This window comes from Hemitrygon akajei, chromosome 13 (genome assembly GCF_048418815.1).
Source record: "Hemitrygon akajei chromosome 13, sHemAka1.3, whole genome shotgun sequence".
Taxonomy (NCBI): Eukaryota; Metazoa; Chordata; class Chondrichthyes; order Myliobatiformes; family Dasyatidae; genus Hemitrygon; species Hemitrygon akajei.
This window is the reverse complement of record NC_133136.1, coordinates 84,309,613-84,330,129: the sequence shown is the minus strand read 5'-3', so window position 1 is coordinate 84,330,129 and position 20,517 is coordinate 84,309,613.

The following is a 20,517-nucleotide window of genomic DNA, read 5'->3' as shown; positions in this document are numbered from 1 at the left end:
ATTATTCAGACAAACTTCCATTGCCAGCAGTTTAAAAAAATAACTAATAGGTTTATTTGAAAAGATTTTAAAATAAGTGTCTTTCAGTTCCATCAGAGATTGGTTGCCTCCTAGTTGCCTTTGATCAGGTGCAACTTGAGTGCACATTTACTGGCATTGGTTGCAACATCCAAATATTATGAACGTGAATTAAGAAGGAGCTAAAATCAGAGGAGACTGAGGTTGGTACCACATGTTCCTGGAGAAACCTAGAATTTCGTCATAGTGTCCAGGAGGAGCAAGAACGTTGGTGATGCTCCCACATTTGAATCAGGTCAATTAGCAATGCTGACATTCCCACCCACAAGCCCCGCACCCTCATCTACATTGGATGGAAGCCACAAGATTTCCTTTAGTTTTCTGTTTCAGTTGGGCAGCTGGCCAGTGGAATGTAAATAAGGCTTAATTATTAAAACGAGCCATGCATCCCCCCAGAACAACAAGGGGAGCCAACATATGAGCTGGCCGCTTGTGGTCACCATGCAATTACACTAACTCCTACTTACAACATTTATTTACAAAGTCATTAAAATAAATGTAACTTCTCTGATTAAAGCACTCTAGCAAATTCAGCCAGCTAACTTCTGATAAAGAAGCAGCACACTAATCATTCTGAGTCATGCATGGACTTAACCCATCCACTACAACTGATGTCGAAGGGATAGCATCAACATTTGCTTCTCCATCTCAGTGCAGCCAGACCAGGAGCATCACTGCATTAATCAGATAGGAAAAGTCACAAGTCATAGGAAAAGCACACACAAATTGCTGGCAGAACTCAGCAGACCAGGCAGCATCTATGGAAAAGAGTCCAGATGACGTTTCAGGCCAAGGCACTTGAACGGGACTGGAAAAATGGCGAGTAAGAAAGTGGGGGTGGGGAGGAAGAACCAGAAGGTGATAGGTAAAACTGGGAGGGGTGAAGGAAAGAGCTGGGAAATTGATTGGTGAAAGGGATACAGGGCTGGAGAAGAAGGAATCTAATCGGAGAGGACAGAAGGTCATGGAAGAAAGAAAAGGGGAGGAGCACCAGAGGGAGGTGATAGGCAGGTAAGGGTACAAGGTGAGAGAGGGAAATGGGAATGAAAATATGGAATGGTGAAGTGGAGGGGGCATTACCAGAAGTTCGAGAATTTGGTGTTCATGCCATCAGGTTGGAGGCCACCCAGATGGTGTTGCTCCTCCAGTCTGAGCGTGGACTCATCATGACAGTAGAGGAGGCCATGGAATGGCATGTCGGAATGGGAATGGAAAGTGGAATTAAATTAGATGGCTACCGGGAGATCCCACTTTTTCTGGTGGATGGAGGTAAGTGTTCGGCAAAGTGGTCTCCCAAGGATTAGAAGGTCGCCCGTCTACAGACTGTAGGACTTGCTGTTTCCAATGCTGGCAGGCCCGGACATCCACAGACCGCGATATCTGCTGCAACCTCAGCGGTTCTAACAATCCTGAGCAGATTCAAAACCTGGACTCTGCCACCACCAATGTGGTTTCAAACGACCTCAGACACCTTCAAAGTGCCAATTGCGTAAGCCCCAACCCCGACCTTGGTTGACGACAGCTCCAGGCCGGGTCTTCTCACTCTGCTGGTGGGAACCTCGTATCCCCTTCCCCGACCACCATTCTGCAATCCTGTTGCTCTGGGGTCCTCAGAGATTCCAACTTCCTCTCATCCCTCGACAACCCAACCCTCCCCTCTTCTCAGACACTACCAATCCTTTTCCCCCGCACCACCAAGATCACAGCTCTCATCCATGCCGGGTCTCCACCATCCTTTCTGATCTTCCCCGCTCTGAGGCAGAATGTTCTGTCCTTAGTAAGGACTTCACCTTTGCACCCACACCCCAGTGAATTCCACACCTGCCAAGAAACTGAGCTTTTCCTCCACCGCCTCCATCTCCAAGCCTATTTCTTTGGCAAGGACTCTCTACCCTTTACAGATGACCCCTTTCCTGTCTTCAACCCTCCTGCTTTTGCTGGACACCCCGCTCTGATCTTCTGCCTGCTGTGGACCTTTTTAATTGCTAACTGCCGATGAAACATCAACCATCTCGACTTCACCACTCCTCCCTCCAATTCCAACCTCACTCCTTCCGAATGGTCTGCTCTCCACTCCCTCCGCACCAATCCTAACCTCACCATCAGACCCGCAGATATGGGTGGGGGGGGTATGCTTAATGATCTGGCGGCCTGACCTTTACCATGTGAAGGCCAGGCGACAACTCTCAGATACCTTCTCTTACTTATTCTGTGAACATGTCTCCACTAAGGAGCACTAGGCCATCACTGACATCTCTTACACCATCACTGACCTTATTAAATCTGGGGATATTCCATCTACTGACACCAACCTTATAGTTCCCTCAACCCTCACCTCCGTTTCTACAGCCTACCCAAAGTCCACAAACCTGCCTGTCTAGGCAGACCCATTGTTTCTGCTTGTTGCTACCCCACTGAACTTATACCTGTATGCCTCAACTCTGTTTTATCCCCCTAGTTCAGTCCTTTCCTAGCTACATCGTGACACTTCACACGCTTTAGATCTTTTCAATGATTTCAAGTTCCCTGGCCCCAATCATCTTATTTTCACTATGGATGCCCAACACCTCCATTCCCCACAAGGAAGGCCTCAAAGCCCTCTGTTTCTTTCTGGACATCAGACACCACTGGTGGTAGTTCCCCTCCACTACCACTCTCCTCTGTTCGGCAGAACTTGTCCTTATCTTAATAATTTCTCCTTTGGCTCCTCCCACTTCCTTCAAACCAAAGGTGTAGCCATGCCTGCCCATTTGTCAGCTACGTGGAACAGTCTGTTCCAAGCCTACAACATTATATATAACCATATAACAATTACAGCACAGAAACAGGCCATCTTGGCCCTGCTATTCTGCGCCAAACGCTTACTCTCACCTAGTCCCACCGACCTGCACTCAGCCCATAACCCTCCATTCCTTACCTATCCAATTTTTTTTAAATGACAATATCGAACCTGCCTTGACCACTTCTACTGGAAGCTCATTCCACACAGCTACCACTCTCTAAGTAAAGAAGTTCCCCCTCGTGTTACCCCTAAACTTTTGCCCCTTAACTCTCAACTCAAATAACTTTCAAGTCACTCCCTAACTTTTCCTATGCTGCATTGACAACTGCATTGGTGTTCCTTCCTGCATCCATGCAAAGCTCGTTGACTTCATCATCTTTGCCTGCAATTTCCACCTTGCTTTCAAATTTATCTGATCCATTTCCGACACCTCCCTCCCCTTTCTTGATCTCCCTGTCTCTACCTCTGGATACAGCTTATCTACTGATGTCTATGATAAACCCATGGACTCTCACAGCTACTAGACTATACTTCTTCCCACCCTGTTACTTGTAAAAATACTACCCCCTTCTCTCCATTCCTCCCTCTCCACCACATCTGCTCTCAGGATGAGGCTTTTCATTCCAAAACTAAGGAGATTACCTCCTCCTTCAAATAAAAGGGGCTTCCCTTCCTGCAGCATCAACGCTGCCCTCACCCACATCTCTACCAATTTGCGCATGTCTTACCAGGGATAAGGTTCCTCTCATCTTCACCTACCACCCCACCAGCCTCTGGATCCAGCACATAATTCTCTGTAACTTCTGCCATCTCCATTGGGATCTCACCACCAAGCATGTCTTCCCTTCTCCCCAACTTTCTTCTTTCCACAGGGATCGCTCCCTATGCAATTCCTTTGTCCATTCATCCCTCCCCACTGAACTCACTCCTGGCACTTCTCTTTGCAGTCAGACACATGCTACACCTGCCCCAACACATCCTGCCTATCCACCATTCAGGGCACCAAAGAGTCCTTCCAGATGAGGCAATATTTCACCTGTGAGTCTGTTGGGGTCACTGACTGTATCTGGTGCTCGGGGTGTGGCCTCCTGTATACCAGTGAGACCGCTTTGCCGAGCACCTACATTTTTGCCAGGAAAGGTGGGATATCTCAGTAGCTACCCACTTCAATTCTACTTCCCATTTCCTTTCTGACATATCAGTCCATGGCCTCCTCTATTGTTGCGATAAGGCCACACTCAAGTTGGAGAAGCAGCAACTTATTCTCCATTTGGGTAGCCTCCAATCTGATGGCAGGAACATTATTTTCTTGAACTTCCAGTAACTGCCTCCCCCCTTCACCATCCTCATCCCTTTTCCCTCTCTCACCTCATTTCCTTACCTCCCATCACCTCCCTCCTTCTCTTTCTTCCATGGTCTTCTACCCTCTCCTATCAGATTCCCACTTCTCCAGCCCTTTATTTCTTTCACCAATCAAATTTCAAGCTCTTCACTTTGCTCCTGCCCAACTTTTGGTTTCGCCCATCACCCACCATCTTGAACTTCTTCCTCCCTTCCCTTCACCTTCTTACTCTGACTTGTCATCTTTTTTTTCCATTCCTGGTGAAGGCTCTTGGCCTGAAACATCGACTGTACTCTTTCCAGAGATGCTGCCTGGCCTGTTGAGTCCCTCCAGTATTTTGTGTGTGTTTCTTGAATTTCCAGCATCTGCAGACTTTCTCAAGTCTGATTATGCAGTTCTATTCAAAAACAGAATTGTTTGGAAAGAGGAAACAAAATTAAAGAGAATTATATTAAAAATGTAGAATTGTATCTTGAAACATGAGAGGTGTTATAATTCAGGGGAAAAGCCTGACCTGGTCTTTTTCCTGCTCTGGACCTTTGCACTGTCAACTACCAATGGGACATTAACCATCTAGAGTTCAAAAGTCCTCTCTGCTATTCCAACTCACTCCTTCTGAAGGATCAGCTCCACTCCCTCCAGTCCAACCCTAACCTCACCATGAAACCGGCAGGTAAGGAAGGTGCTGCAGTAGTCTGGTGTACTGACCTTTTGCTGAGGCCCAGTGACAACCGTCAGACACCCCCTTTTACTTACTACTTGAACAAGACTCCACTAAGGAGCAGCAGGCCACTGTCTCCCACAGCATCACCAAGCTTATTGACTCTGCTGGTCACCCATCCACTGCTACCAACCTCATAGTTCCCGCACCCCGTACCTCCCACTTCTACTCCCTACCCAACATCCACTAACCCGCTTTCCAGGTAGACCCATTGTTTCAGTTTGTTCCCAGCCCACCAACTTATGTATATCGGCATAACTCAACTCAGTTTTATCCCCCCTGGTTCAGTCATTTTCTACCTACATCCATGATACCTCACACACCCTTGATTTTTTCAAGGATTTCAAGCTCCCTAGTCCCCCTCATCTTATTTTTACTTGTCTGCTAGAAGAAGCAGGATCTCCCAGTGGCCACCCATTTTAATTCCACTTCCCATTCCCATTCCGATATGTCCATTTTTAGCCTCCTCCACTGTTGTGATGGGGCCACACTTGGAATGGAGGAACAGCACCTTATAATCCTTTGGGGTAGCCTCCAACTTGATAGCATATACATTGATTTCTCAAACTTTCAGTAATGCCCCCCTTTCATTCACCATTCTCCATTCCCTTATCCCTCCCTCACCTTATCTTCTTGCTCACCCATTGCCTCCCTCTGGTGCTCCTCCCCCTTTTTTCTTTCTTCTGAGGCCTCTGTCACTTTAACCAATCATCTTCCCAGCTCTTTACTCCGTCCCTCCCCCTCCAGGTTTCACCTATCACCTGGTGTTTCTATCTCCCCTCCCCCCACCTTTTAACTCTACCCCTCAGCATTTTTTTCAGTCCTGCCAAATGACTTTGGCCTGAAACTTCGACTGTACATTTTTCATTGATGCTGCCGGGCCTGTTAAGTTCCTCCAGCATTTTGTGTGTGATGGTTGGAAGATGCAGAGCTAGCTGACTAAATGGAAAAGCATGACTGGGCAGAAACACAGCATTAAAATCTACTGAGTTTCTGCCCCATGTAAGTTAAGACTGAAATTTGCAGCCCAAGGTGATGGTGATGTAGTGCACATTGCACTCTTGTCCAGATGAATTCTCAAGCAACATTTGACCGGGTTGAATGAAGCAGAGGAGAACTTTAGTAGAACTTCTAAGAAGTGGGGTAGTGTCAGAGGAGGAGAGGAGAGCTTAGTCCATATCAAAGAGATTATGTACCCTACAGGTGAATGGTCCTCCATTCCTTGAAGGAAATACAAATATATATTTGTCATTTGTAACAGGGTCAATGTAGGATGGACTTTTATAAATAGCTGTTTAAGCTGGTCTTGAAATGCTGTGATACTTTTCTAGATTCTTAATTTTAGGAGGACAAAATAAAAATGCCAACATTGTATAACAACTTGATTTTTTTTTATCCAGAACACTTCATCAGAAGGAATTGTGAAATAAATAGAAGGAGGAAGACCACAGGAATATGTGTAATGTAACTGATGAGGTTGATGTGTGCATGATTTGTGGTGAAGCAAGTGGTGAGGGGCAATGGAGCATTCAGAGCCCTGGGCTAGTGATGCAAAAGGCAAATAGAGCTGACAGCACATACAATGGAAACTTAAAAGCAGGAAGGGCTTTTCAGTTCTAGTCATTGAAATATATGTGGCATTGAATCCAGATGCTGATGTTGGAACATTTACCTTTTGTAGAGCAATAGTTACATGGGAGTCTCCTGCTTTAGTTATAGAATATAAAAGTGAAAAATGTGTAGACCACCATGTCCATTCTTCTCACTATTGCTATCTATACTAATTCCGTTTTCTTATTTTTGATGCATTGGCAAATATTTTTCAGATGCCTAATGTTGTGAAAGTGTCTGCCTCCACCTCCTCTTGAAGGAGTGTATCCCAGATACTACCCACACACTGAGTGAACAACTGCCCCCACAGATTCCCACTAAACCAACTTCTCATCTTAAATCTGTGCCTTTATGTCTCAGGCACTCCCAACATTGAAAAAAGGTTTTGTTTTCCCATCTACTCTATGCATGATTCTATATATCACCATTTATTCACCACTCAGACTTTTCCACTCCAGGGAAAACAACCCCAGACTATCCAGTCTCTCTTTATAACTCTAAGCCTAGTAATAAGGTGGTGATTCTCCTTTGCAACCTATCCAACATAATTACTGCAACACACACAAAATGCTGGTGGAACGCAGCAGGCCAGGCAGCATCTATAGGGAGAAGCACTGTCGACGTTTCGGGCCGAGACCCTTCGTCAGGACAGGACATAATTACGGTACATTCTTTCCAGAGTGTGGCAAACAAAACTATGCAATACTCCAACAGCGGCCTAAGCATGACATCTCAGTTCTCAAGGAACTTTCTTTTTACTATTTCTGGACTGAAGAAGCACAAGAGCCAACTTGCAGCAATGGACAATCTCTTCACAAAGCACTGGCAGGACCTCTGCACAAGTATGCAGCTGTCACACGTTAAGAGAGTGCATATTTGGAGCACTGATGGTCAACGGGGCATTTCTGGTGCAGTGCTAATGCTCTCCACATTTGTATTGGATGTTCACTGCAATCATGATGGTGCATTCATCAGCTGATCAAGTCAAGTCAAATCACTTTTTATTGTCATTTTGACCATAACTGCCAGTACAGTACACAGTAAAAACAAGACAATGTTTTTCAGGACCATGGTGCTACATGAAACAGTACAAAAACTACACTGAACTACGTAAAAACAACACTGAAAAAAAACTACACTGAAAAAAACTACACTGAAAAAAACTACACTAGACTACAGACCTACCCAGGACTGCATAAAGTGCACAAAAACAGTGCAGGCATTACAATAAATAATAAACAAGACAATAGGCACAGTAGAGGGCAGTAAGTTGGTGTCAGTCCAGGCTCTGGGTATTGAGGAGTCTGATAGATTGGGGGAAGAAACTGTTACATAGTCTGGTCGTGAGAGCCTGAATGCTCCGGTGCTTTTTCCCAGATGGCAGGAGGGAGAAGAATTTGTATGAGGGGTGCATGGGGTCCTTCATAATGTTGTTTGCCTTGCGGATGCAGCTTGTAGTGTAAATGTCCGAAATGGCGGGAAGAGAGACCCCGATGATCTTCTCAGCTGACCTCACTATCTGGATGGGGAGTGGGAGGTTGACTTTCCTCAGCCTTCACAGAAAGTAGAGACGCTGCTGGGCTTTGTTGAGGGACCAGGTGAGATTCTCCGCCAGGTGAACACCAAGAAATTTGGTGCTCTTTACGATCTCTACCGAGGAACGGTTGATGTTCAGTGGGGAGTGGTCTCTCTGTGCCCTCCGGAAGTCAACAACCATCTCTTTTGTTTTGTTCACATTCAGAGACAGGTTGTTGGCTTTGCACCAGGCTGTTAGCCCCTGCACCTCCTCTCTGTAAGCTGACTCATCATTCTTGCTGATGAGACCCACCACGGTCGTGTCATCGGCGAACTTGATGATTTGGTTTGAGCTGTGTGTTGCAGCACAATCGTGGGTCAGCAGAGTGAACAGCAGTGGACTGAGCACACAGCCCTGGGGGGCCCCTGTGCTCAGTGTGATGGTGTTGGAGATGCTGTTCCCGATCCGGACTGACTGAGGTCTCCCAGTCAGGAAGTCTAGGATCCAGTTGCAGAGGGAGGTGTTCAGGCCCAGTAGGCTCAGCTTTCCAACCAGTTTCTGAGGGATGATTGTGTTGAATGCTGAACTGAAGTCTACGAACAGCATTCAAATGTACGTGTCTTTTTTGTCCAGGTGGGTTAGGGCCAGGTGGAGGGTAATGGCAATGGCGTCGTCTGTTGAGCGGTTGGGAAAGTACGCAAACTGCAGGGGGTCCAGTGAGGGGGGGACAGGGTCCTGATGTGCCTCCTGACAAGCCTCTCAAAACACTTCATGATGATGGATGGGAGTGCAATGGGACGGTAGTCATTGAGGCAGGACACTGAAGAATTCTTCGGCACGGTGATGATGGTGGTGGCCTTGAAGCACGTTGGAACGGTGGCACTGCTCAAGCAGTTGTTGAAGATGTCAGTGAGAACATCTGCTAGCTGGTCTGCACATTCTCTAAGCTCGCTACCAGGAATATTGTCTGGTCCATCAGCCTTCTGTGGGTTGACCCTGCACAGACACAGCACCTGGTCATTTGAAGGAGGGGTGGACTTCCTTGCCACCACATCATTTTCTGCCTCAAAATGAGCGTAGAAGTTATTCAGCGCATCTGGCAGGGAGGCATCACCCACATAGTCAGGTGATGTTGTCCTGTAGTTGGTGATGTCCTGAATGCCCTTCCACATTCGCCATGTGTTGCCGCTGTCCTGGAAGTGGCTGTGGATTCGCTGGGCATGTGCACGCTTTGCCCCTCTGATGGCCCGGGATAGTTTGGCCCTTGCTGTTGTTAGGGTTGCCTTGTCACCTGCTCTGAAGGCGGAGTCACGAGTCCTCAACAACGCATGCACCTCTGCTGTCACCCATGGCTTCTGGTTAGCGCGTGTAGTGATGGTCTTGGACGCAGTGACATCATCAATGGACTTGCTGAAGTAGCTGGTCACTGATGCTGTGTACTCCTCTATGTTGGTAGAGTCGCCATCGATTGCAGCCTCCCTGAACATGTGCCAGTCAGTGTGCTCAAAGCAGTCTTGAAGAGCAGAGATGGCTCCTGCTGGCCAGGTTTTCACCTGCTTCTGAGCAGGTCTGGAGCACCTGACCAGCGGTCTGTATGTTGGGATTAGCATAACAAAGAAGTGGTCTGAGTAACCGAGGTGGGGGCTGTTCAGTTCACACCATAAGCACTTATCTGTATGGAAATTTTAGAGAAAACTGTGCTCTATTACCAGCCAGAAAGTGTCTGTAACTGAGTCCAATTTACTCTCCAATTGTCATAGTAGCAGCATGTCTGCATCAGACTCAAAGCTGCTGTGACTAGAGAGATGAGCTGTATTAACCTTAAGATTGGGAAGGGAAGCACACGTGAGCTGAAAGGAGGCAAGGTCAAACGAGCAGCATGATTCTCTCATAAATTCCATTTGTGGCAAAAGCTTTGCCTATCTTACATGAGGCAAAGGATTGGTGGAATGGAGAGACCTAGAGCGGGGTTATGATGAGTGGGAATCCATTGATATGGGAGAGAATTCTATTCACCTGTGTTTCTGGATCTGCCTAGGAATGATGCCTGTTTGCAAGAAAGAGATTGACAATGAAAATGTGATCATCATATGCTATGTATTTGTTTTCCCTAAACAAAATGCAAATTTTCCCATGTCCTACAAAATTTCTGAACTTCTGATTGATGGGAAAATTCATGTTTATATGTCAATGCCTTTCTCAATAAGCTTACCGAATGGCGGCTATAAATTTCTTTAGGAAATTGTACTCTCCATTTTGGAAATTACATTACTTCTATGTTTAAGGGTAGTGGAGCAATAGTTATTCAGTACATTATGTTTAAAGTTCATAAGGTGCTGCATACTTTTTTTCTCAAAGGTATCTCCAACAAATACATATATTAGATTCCATCCTCTCCAGCCCTTTGCTTTTCCTACCTACCTGCCTTCACGGGTGATAACAGAGGATAGCCCTGTTAGCTCTCCTCCCACCTCTTCCCCACCTGTTTATTCTGGTGTTTTCCCCTTCCTTTCTGTCCTAATGAAGGGTCTCGACCCAAAGTGCTGACTGTTTATTCCTTTCCATAGCGGCTGCCTGACCTGATTTCCTTCAGCGTTTTGTATGTGTTGCTTTGGATTCCCAGCCTCTGCAGAATCTCTTGTGTCTATGATTTGCTACTTCGCTGTGAAGTCCCTTCAGCAGATGACTACCTTGAATAAGTATAAATCTTCTCTTAAATAGGAATTCAGTGAGACCCTCTGTCACTGCTTCCCCTTCATGATCTCTGCTGCTCTCGGACTCTTCAACATTGTACTCACCCAGGCTCAAGACCACAGCCACATATCCTTTGTGAGAACTTGTCTTTAGCACCATCTTGTTCCATATGGCCACTCCCCTCTCCAGCTCTTCACCTTTCCTACCCATCTGGCTTTAGCTTGTAACTATCCTGGTTCCCCTCCCCCACCTGTTTATTCTGACATCTTCCTCCTTCCTTTCCAGACCTGAAGAATTGTCTCAGTCTGAAATGTCAATTGTTTATTCATTTCCACAGATTTGTCTGACCTGCTGAGCTCCTCCAGCATTTTATATATGTTACTTTGGATTTCCAGCATCTGCAAACTTTCTCAAGTTTATATATTGAGAACAGTGCTTTAATAATATCTATCACGGTCAGCTACGTGGCTCCAAGACTGGATTCCTCCATATTACATACTGGATAAACGGGTAGATTTTCTTCCTTGCATGATATGTGTGACACAAGAGTTTTGACAATAAATTTGGTGACTTCATTACTGTTGATAGTTTTTTCGGCATTGTTGATGTTCTTAGCTAACTAAATTTAAATTCAGTTTTCACAGGACTACCTGTTTGGGCTGTTGTATGATTACTTTGATAATAGATGTACAAACGTTTGTACTTAGAACTTCATTACATTACAATCAATAATCACCTTGTCTCTTGTAAAACTTATGTTCTCCATTTTCATCCCAGAAAGCCTGAAGAATGTTTGAGTTCCATGAAACAGTTCATGTGAACTAGAGGTGAATAACTTATGAACATGGAGATTATACTCTACTCAAAAAGCAAATGACTGGTACAGAATACTTAAGCATCTTTATTGTCATAGAAACACTGCTGGTTCTAGAGTGCAGAAGTTTTGGAACTGCTTGCAATCATGATTAGTGTTATGTTTTGTAACTCCAAAACATAAATCTAATTGAAAGAAAAATACAGGAATTTGGAAGGACGTGTACACTTAGTTTATTTAATTTAGTGAGGTGGCACTTATAATGTAGTGGCATAATAATGTATGCCATTTATGTACTTTTACATATAACTCATAATGAATCATGTAAGCACAAATATTGCTAAATCAAACAATATATTTACAATATTGCTCAAATATTAAATACACTACACTCATTTCTGCTTAGCTATAAACACAAACTCAATGTATAATGCATCTCAACTAATATACAGTACATATATTATCTATACGGATACCATATAATAAAACTATTGTATAGTCATCCGCAGCATAGTAAATTTTAAATTGTCCCATTGAGGTTACAGATTTAATCACTGTGGAGGATTAATTACTCTTGTGGGGACATTGCCTCAGGATTCAGGGGAGAAGATTTAAGACAGAGACGAGGAGAAACTGTTTTTCCCAGAGGGAATCTGTGGAATTCTCTGCCCAGGGAAGCAGTTGAGGCTTCTTCACTAAATACATTTAAGAAACAGTTAGATAGGTTTTTACATAGTAAGTGAATTAACGGTTATGGGGAAAAGGCAGGTAGATGGAGCTGAGTTTACGGGCAGATCAGCCACGACCTTATTGAATGGCGGGGCAGGTTCGATGGGCCAGATGCCTACTCCTGCCCCTATTTCTTATGTTCTTATCTTTCCTGATTGTGGGGTGGTGTCACTCTGCTTGGCAGGTGAAACCTGTGGCTGTGAAACAATCTCAGATTCTGGAGTTTTGTGATGGTTGTAGGAGACAACTCTAGGACTGCAGGAAGAGATTCCCACAGCTCGGGAAACCTTTTTTCAGGATGTGTTGGCATCCCAAACAGTGCATTGCAAGCTGCTCGATCTGTTGACCTACCCCAGGCCACTAGACAAAGCTTCGAGCCCGTCAAGGGCAAGTTCATCCTGGCTCTGGTTAAAATGGGGGAACTGGAGCTTCTGCTGCACATTTAAGCCATTTTACATAGCCACGTAAACCTACCACTGTGTGGGGTCCACTCCGGTTTCCCTTTGGCTCATCTCTGCGGTAGAGGGGAGACATTTGATTTGCATCAGGGAAAATAGGTCAGGAGGAATGTTCACACGGTAATTGGGACACTCCAGCAATTCTATGATTAGTCATCCTCTTGAATTCAATCTTGTAATTGTGTCCTCCAAGAAACAGAGCCCACCTCTGCACTTGTGCTGCTGGTGGAACAGGCTCTGAGGATTGAAAATGGACACTAGTAGTTGATGATCAGTAATGAGGGTGAACTCACTCCCATACAAGTACTGGTTGAAAGGTTTTACACCCCAAACCAGACTTAAGGCCTCTTTGTCAATTAGTGCTTGATTCTTTTTCTGGGTAACAATGTGCGAGTGCAATGTCTGATCTCACCATTTCCTTTGCCTTTTGGAAAGCCGCCTCACACGGTTTTGTCCATTGCCATTTCTTCAGGACCTGTAGTAATGAGTTCAAGGGCTGGCGCATAGTAACCGCTCTTTCAGCTACTCTTTTAAATGTGAGTTGTACTTCAGTAAGGAGCCATTTTTCAATGCGTTCTTGCAAGATTCTACAAACTAATCAATCTTCCAATGCACCATTAAGCCTATTAGCGAACTGGCAATGCTTAGATTACTTTTCAATTCAGCCACATAAGCAGAAAGGGACTCCCCTTTCTTTTGACACCGTTTATGAAACCTAAAGCATTCTCCAATCTACAATGGTTAGGCTTCTAAATGTTCCTGCATTATGTTCACAATAGTTTGCTTCAAACTGTCCAATTGTGGAATACATCAGCACTACAGTGAGGCGCCTGGGGTCGTACATGATGCTGAACATAGACAGATGTGCTGAATTTTAGTACATTTGGCTCATAGATTTTATTTCTATCAAAATCTGTACTTGTCTGAAGACTGTGTAATCACTTTCAAGGAGGAATACCAACTCAAGCCAACTATTCATGCTTAAAATCAAACTCCTCTCCAACAATGAGAAACTTCATTTAGTCTGTACATTTATGCTTTTTCAGTGAATAATCAATAAACTGGCCATCTGTGATCTGTAGTTACTATCTGATGAACAATAAATATGGCAAACATAACTGTTATGGAGGAATCATAAGTAAAATACAAAATAAAATGATTTTGTTCAATTGTTTAATTATTTAGAGGAAGACGATTGACTCAATGAATAATTTACATACTGAATTTTTTTCTGTTTTGCAGATGAACAGATTTCCTGTTGTAAATCTCCAACTTTTCCCACTTTGAAAAAACAAATGAGCAGAATATAGTGTCACTGGTTCTGTTTTCCTCTGCATTACCCAGAGCTAAATTGTCCTCTCAGTGGATTATTGGTGAAACTATTTGTCATCTCAAGTCTATTTTGAAGCGAAAAAGTGAAATTATATTGTGAAATAGCAACATTTTTGCATGGGAGATCCTTTGAGTGTGACATGATTGCTAATTAGTGTAATTAAATTGAAATAAGTGCTGGTGTGTTGTCGTATTGTAACAGAGACATATCAAACAATAGAGGAAAGACTGAGATGAATGTTGATGACTGATTGCATAATTAGTTTCCCAGCAAGGAGAGTCATATTTGAAGTTTGGACATCACAACATCGTAGCTTGCACTTTTAATTATTATATAACTGCGGGTTTCGGAAGAACAATAAACAATTATTTTGCTCTTAATTTCCTGTGAGCCTTTATGGATGTCAAAGAGAGATCACTTTAACTGGAATCCTTCTGAAACAATATTATAGCTAGAACAAATTAGACAGTGCTTAATGAAGAAGAAGAATTACCAGAGTAGGAAATACTTGGCATGCAGCAAAATTAGAATATTAACAAGACTCAGGAAGATGAATCTTATTTTTATGACCTGCAAATGAACATAGAATGGGATGAGGCAAGTTAGAAGCATTGGAAGGGATGGATTCTGTGAAGATGAATTAGCTATCTGGACTCATAACTGGCTTGCCTACAGAAGACAGAGTGTAGTGGGCAAAGGAATGTAATCCAGCTGGAAGTCCATGATTAGTGGTGTTCCATAGGGATTTGTACTGGGACTCTGCTACTTGTGATGTATTATGAATGACCTAGATGAAACCGTAGATTGGTGAATTCATACGTTTGTAGATGATATGGAGATTGGTGGTGCTGTGGATAGTGTAGAAGTTTGGCAAAGAATACAGTGGGTTATAGATCAGTTGCAAATATGGGCAGAGAAATGACAGATGGAGTTTAACCCAGCACCTTGTGATGCACCTTGATAGGTCAAAAGTAAAGAGACAGTACTCTTAAAGGAAAGCTCCTTAACAGTGTTGATGGGCAGAGAGATCTTAGAGTCCAAGTTCATAGTTCCCTGGAACTGGCTATACAGGTTGACAGGGTGGTTAAGAAGGCATATGGCATGCTTGCCTTTATTACTTGAGGCTTCCCTTCAAAAGTCAGGAAGTTATGTTGCAGCTTTAAAGAACTCTATTTAGTCCACATCTAGAATATTGCATTCAGTTCTGGTTGCCTGATTATAGGGAGGATGTCAAGGCTTTGGAGAGGCTGCGGAAGAGTTTTACCAGGACGTTGCCGCGATTAAAGGGCATATGCTATCATGAGAGGTTGAACAAACTTAGGTTGTTTTCTCTGGAGTGACAGAAACTAAAGAAACATTTCACAGAGGTTTATAGAATCATGAGAGGCATAGAGTAGAAAATAGCATCTTTTTCTCTCAGTGAAATGTGTAAAACCAGAGGACACGCAATTAAGGTGAGAGGAAGCAAGTTTGAAGGAGATGTAAGGGGCAGTTTTTACACAGAGTGTGGTGGGGGCTTGGATTGCATTGTTTGGTAGAGGCAGATAAATTAGGGATTGTTAACAGACATTTAGATAGGCATGTGAATGTGATGGAAATAAAATGATACAGACATTTTGTAGGCAGAATGGATAAGCTTAGACAAACATCTTGTTACTACTTTAACAGGTTTGGCACAATATTGTAGGCTAAAGGGCCCATTTCTGTGCAGGAATATTCTATATTCTATGTTCTAATTTTTATGTTTTGCACTGTACTTCTGCCGCAAAACAATATATTTTACAACGTATGTCCATGACAAAAACCTGATTCTGATTCTGATTCAACTGTGAGTCACTTCATGCAAGTTCTGTGAATTAGCAATACACCATTGGGGAAGTAATACACACGCTTCTTTACAATGGCTCCCAGATATTCAATGGATTGGCATTTTCAAAACCCTGTTCACAGAATATTATTAGTGCTAAAACATTCTACTCATCCCAATTAACCTAAGAATGTGGTGACTGCCCATGCCCTTGAAAATAGTTTCATTAAAGTGCTACATAATCTGGAGTTCAAATGAAAGTAAACACATTGCAATGAACAAAATTTACACAGAGGCTGGAATGGGTAAAGGAGACATGTTTTGTTCTACAAAATATACAGTATTAGTGAATTGATTTGACTTTTCTTCTTGGTTGTCAATTGTCTGCTCAACTTTACAGATCCTAGCATTTTATTTCAATCTTGCCTTTGAACAAATTTTGCATTCTTTAATGTTTCTGACAGAATTTGAACTTGCCTTCTTTTGACTATTAGTCTTATTTCTGGATTATTAGTGCAGAAATATGCTAAATGCTAGAATCTGCTTCATTGCATGACAAAGGATTCTATGTTTTTGAAGCTAAATCTATCACTGCTCAGTAAGCAATTATTATAACATCACAGACTTGACATGCATCCCTACCCTATTATGATGACGCTTTGAATACATACGGATTATAAAGGAATGGACATGTGCCCCCGTTAGGCTGTCAGGGATAATAAATGCAAATCACTAAACTGCTGGGAAACATTCAGAATGATCAAAATCAATCTGAGTCATTGAAACCAACCACCGAGAAAAATCTTCAAGCACTTTCAAAAAGACACCAAAATTATCCCTTTGCTCATTGCTTTCAATGGTACAATACTTGTCTCATTATCTTCTCTTTTTATGAGAGAGGAATTTGTATGGCCTTATGGGCGCTTCAACACCTAACCCAATTCTTATTGTCATACTGATGTACAGAATCATATGTTAACTGCAAAATAAACAAAATTACTGGAAATTTGGGGTAAACTGATGAATATAAGTATTCTCTGAACAGAATAGCAAAACAAACAGTAACTGATTAGCAACATTTGGATTCAAATACATTGCCTTAATGTCACTACAGTAATATGAAATGAAGTAAGATATAAACATTCCTGCATCACTAGGTAATGCAGGAGTGTGTCATCTAATACAGTTATATTGAGTCACTTAACACCTCTACAGCATGTATGCTGGAAAAAACTGTTTAAAATTTAGTCTTTTATTTTTAAAAATCCTAAACATAATAATAAGTGTGGATTCAGAATTGGCTTGCTCACAAAACACAGAGGGTGGTAGTAGATGAGTGTTGTACTGTGCTGTAATGTCTATGTTTAAGTCTTCCTCAAAGGAGATGGAAAATAAGTATTTAGTTTTTGTTAATCAAGAAAATTGACATGGAATGTGAAGCAAAGACCATGCAGCTGTAGGCCTTTGATCCAAGCAAGTCTGGAGAATATACCACAGTTCTCTCCTTCTCTCTGAAACAGCTCAATTGCATTTCCTGATTCCTTCCACCTCCTCAAAATGAAGGAGCAATAAACAATCTACTGTTCAGGTTCAAGGGGTTTCTCTGATGCCAATTGAGAATGTTTGCATTTCTATGGGTACACTTTGCTGTTCATTTTGTTGACCATTCATCAATGGAACTAGGTTAGGAAACTCATTATGCAACTCGTAATTAATCAAAGCTCGCACTTAATTGTCTCTGTACAAGCAACAACGTAACTATGTTGACCCCAGGCCAAAAGCTTAAAGCATGAATTCTACTGTTCCTTCTGTACCAATACTCACTCAGACACACTTGTCCAATTTATGACACCAAAATAGGGGATCTCTGTTGGCCAGATGATCAATCCTTTCTGCACCCAGCCCCTGGCATGGGGGTTCTTACTCATGAAGGTGGGTCTCTAGAGAGAGTTATCACTGATAGCACACTCGAAGTGTCCACTTTTATACTCGTTCCATACCAATTCCAATATTGCATTCCAGTGTCATTGGCTGTATGTCATTTGATTGATCTTTAACACCTTTTCATTGGCTCTGCTCCCCACCAGTATCCATTTACTGCCCTCTTCCCAGCAACTGGCATTCAGTAATTTATGGCACTTTGTTCTTTCAGTAATCAGCTCGAACCACTCCTCACAGGCACCAACCCCAACATTCACAAACCTGCATGTTGTGCTATATCAAGGAACACCTCACAAATAACTACTTATTTGGAAATGATCTCCAGTCCGGCAGATTACCGGAAACATCATTGCATCTACTTTAAAACACAGAAAGTAAAGCAGTTCCATCTCACAAAATGGAGGATGTAAAACAGGTCCACAAAATGGCAGCCTCCATCTCCAAGCACATGGCAGGAACAAAGACAATTGATCTGCCTGATTCCACTGTCCTTGACCCATTCGAGTTCAACATTACCTTCCACATTTTAAATCTGTCATGGCCAATAATTTAGTTTTACAATGCACAATATGCTACATTTTGGGCTCTGTTCATGTATATATTTGTGTATCTGTTTGTTAACATGGGGGACTTCAAATTCCCTAATATAAATTGGGATCTTCTTGGTGCAAGAGGTTTAAATGGGGCAGAATTTTTAGGTGCATCCAGGAGTATTTCTTAATTCAATTTGTAGATAGTCAAACAAGAGCGGGTGTCTGTACTGGATCTGGTGTTGGGTAATGAGCCTGTCCAGGTGACTGGCCTTTCAATGAGTGATCTGTTAGGAAACAGTGACCACAACTCAATACGTTTTAAGATAACTATGGATAAGTATGGACCTTGTGGGAGAGTATTACATTGGAACAGGGCAAATTATGAGAGCATTAGACAGGAACTAAGGAGAGTTATTTGGGAACAACTGCTTTTGGACAAGTTCATTCAACATCTGGACGTTGTTTAAAAGCCAACTGCATAGAATATAGGACAGGGTCGTTCGGTCAGAAGGAAGGACAAGAATGGCAAGATAAGAGAACCTTGGAAGTCAAGGGAGGTGAAGAATTTAGTTAAGAAGAAGTATGTAAAACTTAGGAAGCTAGAATCAAACAGAGCCCTTGAGGATTAGAAGCAAGCCAGAAAAAACTCAGGAAGGGAATCATGAAAAGTCCTTGGCAAATAGGATTGGAAAGAATGCCAAGACATTTTCATCCTACATCAACAGCAATAGTATAACTAGGGAGAGGGTAGGGCCACTCAGGGATTGGGGGGGGAAGAACATTTGCTTGGATGTGGAGGATGTGGGTGAGTACTTTACATCAGTATTTACCAAAGAGAAAGACATGGAGAATAGGATGATCAGTGCAGAGTGTAGAAATATGCCAGGATATTTCAAGGCAAAAGAGGTGGTAGTGTGGGTCTCTTAAAGAGCTTTAAGGTGAATAAGCCCCCAGGGACTGATAGGATATGCCCCAAGTTCTTGTGAGAGTCTAGTGAAGAGATTGCTAGGGTTTTGACCAATATCTTTGTCTCCCCTCTAGTCACAGGTGAGGTCCCAAAGGAATGGCATGTAGCTAATGTTGTTCCACTATTCAAGAAGGGAACCAGGGATAATACTGGAAACTATAGACCGGTAGACCAGTGAGTATCACATCAGTGGTAAGGAGGTTACTGGAGAGAATTCTTAGGAATAGGACTTATGAGGATTTGGAAAACCAAGGCCTAATTCTGAAGAGCCAGCAAGGCTTTATGCAGGACAAGCTGTGCCTTAATATCTCAATTGAGTTTTTTGATGAGGTGATGAGGGTGATTGATGCAGGTAGAGCTGTGTATGTTGTCTACATGGATTTTACTAAGGTGTTTTACAAGGTCTCACATGGGAGGCTCATTCAGAAGATTAAGATGCATGGGATCCATTGGCTGTTTGGATTCAGAATTGGCTTGCCTGTAGAAGACACAAGGTAGTGGTTGAAGGGACTTATTCTGGCTGGAGGTCTGTGATGAATGGTGTTCTGCCTGGATCTGCAATGTGGCCTCTGCTGTTTGTAATGTATATAAGTGACCTGGATGAAAATGGGCAAGTTAGTTTGCAGATGATGCAAAGATTGGTGATGCTGTGAATAGTGTAGAAGACTGGCAAAGAATACAGCGGGATTTAGATCAGTTGCAAGTATGGGCAGAGAAATGGCAGATGTCGTTTAACCCAACCCAATGTAAAGTGTTCAAATTTCAGAGTTCAAAGTGAATTTATTATCAAAGTACATGTATGTTGTCATATAATGCACAACTCTGAGAATCAATACCTAGTGGGTATACACAGGAAATCTAAGAAACACAATAGGATCAATGAGAATCAATAGGATGGACCAACAACCAAGGTGCAAGTGACAACCAACTGTGCAAATACAAAATAAAATCATAATGATAATAATAGTAAATAAAAAAGCAATCAATTCTGAGAGAATGAGATAAAAGAGTTCTTGAAATTAAGTTTATAGGTAGAGGGAACAATGCAGTGATGGGGTGAGTGAATTGAATCATCTCTGGTTCAAGAGCCTGATGGTTGAGGGGTAATAACTGTTTATAAACATGATGGCATGGGTCCTGAGGCTCCTGTACCTTCTTCCTGAAGGCAGCAGTGAGACGAGTGCATGGCCT